Consider the following 5,822-nt stretch of genomic DNA (forward strand, 5'->3'; position numbering starts at 1 on the left):
CGAATGACCATCACTGGCCGCCTGCCACTGGATTCTGCAATTGGCACTGAGATACCAAGGCGGCATCTGCTCCGATCCGGCACCGACCCAAATCAAAGAATCATAGCATGATGCAGCGCACAGCAGGAGCCCATTCGGCCCATCGAACCTGGGCCAGCTCTTTGAGAGAACAATACAATCAGTCCCACTCCCCCTGCTCTTTCCGCCTAGCCCTGCCAGTATTTATCCAATTCCCTTTTGAAAGTTACGTTGAATATAGATGGACAGATTTTTGAACGGTAAGGGAGCCAAGGGTTATGGGGCACGGGCAGGGAAGTGGAGCTGAGTCCATGATCAGATCAGCCATGATCTTATCGAATGGTGGAGCAGGCTCAAGGGGCCAAATGGCTGACTCCTGCTCCTATTTCTGATGTTCTTATGTTCTTATGAATCTGCTTCCACCGCCCTTTCAGGCCCAGCGAGCCGCAGAATACCCAGCCTCTGACCTGCTCTTGTAGCCACAGTATTTATGTGGCTGGTCCAGTTAGGTTTCGGGTCAATGGTGACCCCCAGGATGTTTTTCTAACTCCTGCCATTACCATTTGAATTCGGGCCATCATCCCTTTTGTCTCTCTAATCTCTCCTGCCTCCTACCCTATCACCGACCTTCCCTTTTGTTCTTTCTTCCCCTCCCCCTTTCAGAGCTTGTTAAGAATCTGTTCTCCCGAACACTCTCCAGTTCTGACGAAGGGTCGTCGACCTGAAACGTTAACTCTGCTTCCTCTCCACAGATGCTGCCTGACCCGCTGAGAATTCCAGCATTTTCGGTTTTTATTCCAGATTCCAGCATCCGCAGCATTTTGCTCGTGTGTTGGTGGTGAGGCATTCGGCGATGGTAATGCCGTTGAATATCAAGGAGCGGTGGTTAGACTCTCGCTTGTTGGAGATAGTCATTGCCTGGCACTTGGGTGGCGCGAATGTTACTTACCGTTTTAATGTTAACAAAATCAATATTTATCCCTCAACCAACACCAACAAAAATACAGATGATCTGTTGCTGTTTGTGGGACCTTGCTGTGCGCAAATTGGCTGCTGCATTTCCCACATTACTACAATGACTTCATTGGCTGTGCAGCACTTTGGGACATCCTGAGGTGGTGAAAGGCGCTATATAAATGCAAGCCTTTCTTCTTTCTATTCCTCACTTCCATACTTATGATTCCTGTCATATCCGTATTGGATACAAATGATCCAGGAACTGGGATCCATTTGGAATTTGGGTTGGTAATGGTGAAGCAAACCTAGTTCCCATCGCTGGGAATGTGTCCAAATGTGACAAGAGTCACTGCACTCTCCGTTGTGGCCCTGGGGCATTTGACAGGACGAGTCAATGGAGCAGTGTGACTATTCACGTTCCTGGGCTTGTTTTAATTCCTCCGTCAATACGAATAAATCCAGATCCTGTCAGCACCGCCTCGTTACACCAAACCGGGAGCTCTTGTTCTCGCATTCAAACCATCTCAGTATTAGTTTTACGTTTCAATGCTTTGGCAGGTTATAGCCATTGGCTATTGACGTATCATGCCTCCGTGAGTCAGTAACCTGTGTATGTAGAGAGACAAATCACTGTGCATGCCGCCTGGAAGAATAAATACTGCTTCAAAATGCCTGTCCTTTCCACAGCCAACCTTAGAGAAAGCCATGACCGTGAGCCGACCTTGAGTTTCCATCTGAGTGGAAGACCATCTGTTGATCTCTACACGGCTGGTGACCTTGTCATAAATTCTTGAAAGTTAAGAAAACGCAGAGTGATGGGTAAGATTCTGAGGGGGCTCGACAGGGTTGATGCTGAGAGGACGTTTTCCCTCGTGGGGGGAATCTAGAACTAGGGGGCATAGTTTCAGAATAAGGAGTCGCCCATTTCAAACGGAGATGAGAAGGAATTTCTTCTCTCAGAGGGTCATGAATCTTTGGAATTCTCTGCCCCAGAGGGCTGTGGAGGCTGGGTCATTGCATATATTTAAGGTGGAGATGGACAGATTTTTGAATGATAAGGGAGTCAAGGGTTATGGGGAGCGGGCAGGGAAGTGGAGTTGAGGCCAAGATCAGATCAGCCATGATCTTATTGAATGGCGGAGCAGGCTCGAGGGGCCGAATGGCCTCCTCCTGCTCCTATTATGTTCTTATGTCTGAATAAAAAGACTGTTGCATGAGAATGTTTATTGATACACTCATAATAAAGGGTGAAACTGAGTACTGTGTACAATGAGCAAGTATGACCTTAGCTCCTTTAATAAGATTCCAGAGTGTAGGTACCTCGTGGGTGGCCTGCTTATATACTGTGCTCCCAAAGGATGCTGGGATCCCTTGGGACGCCAACAGGTGGGCCCCGCTGGTGGTCAGGTGTCATGCAGGTTACAAAGGGTTAAATACACAACATTTATGAAGAACGAACCATATTAGGCCGAGTGTATCGCTTCTCTTTTCACAAACACGTATTGTTTTCTGTTGAACCCATCCGAAATTCAATGGACTTCCCTTGTCTAGCCTTTGCCAGATTTTCCATGCACCCCTACTCCTCTGTTATTCTGCTGTAACCATTTACAGCTACAACAACAACAACTTGTATTTATATAGTGCCTTTAATGAACGAAACATCCCAAGGTGCTTCACAGGAGTATTATGAGACAGAACAGTGGACACTGAGCCACATAAGGAGAAATTAGGGCAGGTGACCAAAAGCTTGGTCAAAGAGGTATGTTTTAAAGAGCATCTTGAAGGAGGATAGAGAGGCGGAGAGGTTTGGGCAGGGAGTTCCAGAGCTTGGGGGCCCAGGCAACAGAAGGCACAGCCACCAATGGTGGAGCGATTATAATCAGGGATGCTCAGGAAGGCAGAATTAGAGGAACGCAGAGATTTCGGGGGGTTGTGAAGCTGGAGGAGATTACAGAGACAGGGAGGGACAAGGAATTTGAAAACAAGGGTAAGAATTTTGAAATTGAGGCATTGCTTAACCGGGAGCCAATGTCGGTCAGCGAGCACAGGGGCGATGGGTGAGCGGGACTTGGTGCGAGTTTGGACACGGGGCAGCTGAGTTTTGGATCAACTGTAGTTTACATAGAGTAGAATGTGGGAGGCCAGCCAGGAGTACGTTGGAATAGTCCAGTCTCGAGGTACAAAGGCATGGATGAGGGCTTCAGCAGCGGATGAGCTGAGGCAAGGGTGGAGACGGGCGATGTTATGGAGGTGAAAATAGGCGGTCTTAGTTATGCCGCGGATGTGTGGTCAAAAGTTAATTTCAGGGTCAAATATGACACCAAGGTTGCGAACAGTCTCATTCAGCCTTCGACGAATGTTAGGGAGAGGGATGGAGCCAGTGGTTAGGGAATGGAGTTTGTGGCGGGGACTGAAAACAATGGCTTCGGTCTTCCCAATATTCAGTTAGAGATAAGTGCTGCTCATCCGGAACTGGATATCGGACAAGCAGTCTGACAATTTAGAGAGCGAGGAGGGGTCGAGGGAAGTGGTGGTGAGGTCGAGCTGGGTGTCATCAGCGTACATGTGGAAACAAGAGGTGGCAACAAGGTGCCTGACCCATTTTTGAAGAAGAGCAGGGGGAGTTCTCCCCGGTGTCCTGGGCCAATATTGATCCCTCAATCAACATCACTAAAACAGATTATCTGGTCATTATCACATTGCTGTTTGTGGGAGCTTGCTGTGCACAAATTGGCTGCTGCATTTCCTACATTACAACAGTGACTAGACTTCAATAAGTACTTCATTGGTTAAAAAGCGCTTTGGGACATCCTGAGGTGGCAAAAGGCGCTATATAAATGCAAGTTTTTTCCTTTCACACCAGAGCCAGAGGTGACAGCATCAGGTGAGGGAGCGGTGAGCCAAGATGAGCCAGACTGAGAATGCCCTGGTTTTGAGCGCTGGTCTGTGATGCCAGTGGTGTAATAGTTGGGGGAGGGGGGGGGGGCTACGATTGTCTTTGCATCCCCCGGACTGGAGGGGTGAGGCAAACTCCGCCCTGGCTGGCACTCGGCAGTGACCGCTGGGCACTGGGCGAGGGCAGGATTGGTCCGGACTGTGGTAGCCCGCCTGGTCGAACGACTCTGATGTACTCACTCTCTGAGCTCACAGACGGATCATGGGCAGTGGCCAGGGTGTCCCCTCCCCCCACCCAGGTACTTGATAAACAGGATCCACGCGGGAGCTGGCCCCAAGGGCAAGGTTGCGAGGTCATAGAAACATCGCAAAACGCCAGACTGAAACTTGAACAGTTTGCACAATGTTTTCCAGCTTTGAAACAATAGTAATTAAAAAAAAAATGAACATTATACAATTGCTGCTGCTTAAAACCCTCCCTTGTTGTCAGTGGAACTTCCAATGAGTGACTGAAAAAACAGACCCCCCTCTGGACCAGCCCCCCCCATACCAACCCCCCCCCCTGTACCAGCCCCCCTGTACCAGCCCTCCCACTGTATAAACCCTCCCGTAACAACCCCCCCCTGTACCACCCCCCTGTACCAGCACCCCCGTACCAGCCCCCCCTGTACCAGCCCCCCCACTGTAAAAACCCCCCCGTACCAGCTCCCCTGTACCCACCCCCCCGTACCAGCCCCCCTGTACCCACCCCCGTACCAGCCCCCCTGTACCCACCCCCTCCATGCCAGCACCCCCATACCCACCCTCCCCTGTACCAACCCCCCCAGTACCCACCCCCTCCATGCCAGCCACCCTGTACCCACCCCCCGTACCAGCCCCCCCGTACCCACCCTCCCCTGTACCAACCCCACCTGTACCCACCCCACTGTACCAGCCCCCCCGTACCCACCCTCCCCTGTACCAACCCCCCCAGTACCCACCCCCTCCATGCCAGCCACCCTGTACCCACCCCCCTGTCCCAGCACTTCCCTGTACCAGCCCCCCTGTACCGACCCCCCCTGTACCAGCTCCTCCGTACCAGCCCCCCCGTACCCACACCCCCCATACCAACCCCCCCGCCCCCCTGTATGAGCCCCCCGTACCAGCCCCACACTATACCAGCCACCTCCTGTACCCACCCCCAAACCCCGCCACTGTACAAGCCCCTGTACAATTAAGAGGCCTAACGCCTGTTTGAGGTTGCCCGGAGCACAGTTGTGGCCGGGCCGGCTGCGTCAGGAAAACCAGGCGTAAATGCGGCCTGACCAGATGTCCGTAAAGGGCCGCTGCCGGCCAGTAAACAGGTACATCTGTTAAAATACACTTACCTGAATGCGGAGCCGGGAGGAGTGGGTCGACCCAACTGCGGATTGCTGCCTGCCCGAAATCCCAGAGCACTTCACTGGCGAGGGCCTCCGGGTGGCCAGCAGGTGTCCCCAGCTCGCTCATATGGTGTTAACGAGGCCTGAGGCCCAATATCGGGTGGGCATTGGGCCTAGCTGTTCCCCTGCACTGAGTGCATGCAGCTTTCCAGTGCGACTTGAAGGGATGTGACTGGAAGGGGAACTTGAGGTGATGGTGTTCCCCCAGCAGCCGCTGCCCTTGTCCTTCCAGGAGGTCGCGGCCTTGATCGCCATGAACGCCTGTAGTCTCATTGGCCAAGTCAATCGTACCATGACCCAGATCAGGGGTCAATTTCAGTCGAACCTTTTCCTCAGCTGAGGCCCTCAGTGGCCAAGCTGTCTTGCCCCATCTAGGGTATTGCTGGAAATGGGATATATACTGTCATGTATTGATGCTTGGGGTCACTAGACACCAGGGGGCGCCACTGTCGGAGGTCATTGGGCTGCACGTGCATGTGTGTGGGCCCTGGTATATAAGTGCTGGTACCATGTCTTGTGGTCACTTTGGGC

Source organism: Pristiophorus japonicus, chromosome 19 (assembly GCF_044704955.1).
Source record: "Pristiophorus japonicus isolate sPriJap1 chromosome 19, sPriJap1.hap1, whole genome shotgun sequence".
Taxonomy (NCBI): Eukaryota; Metazoa; Chordata; class Chondrichthyes; family Pristiophoridae; genus Pristiophorus; species Pristiophorus japonicus.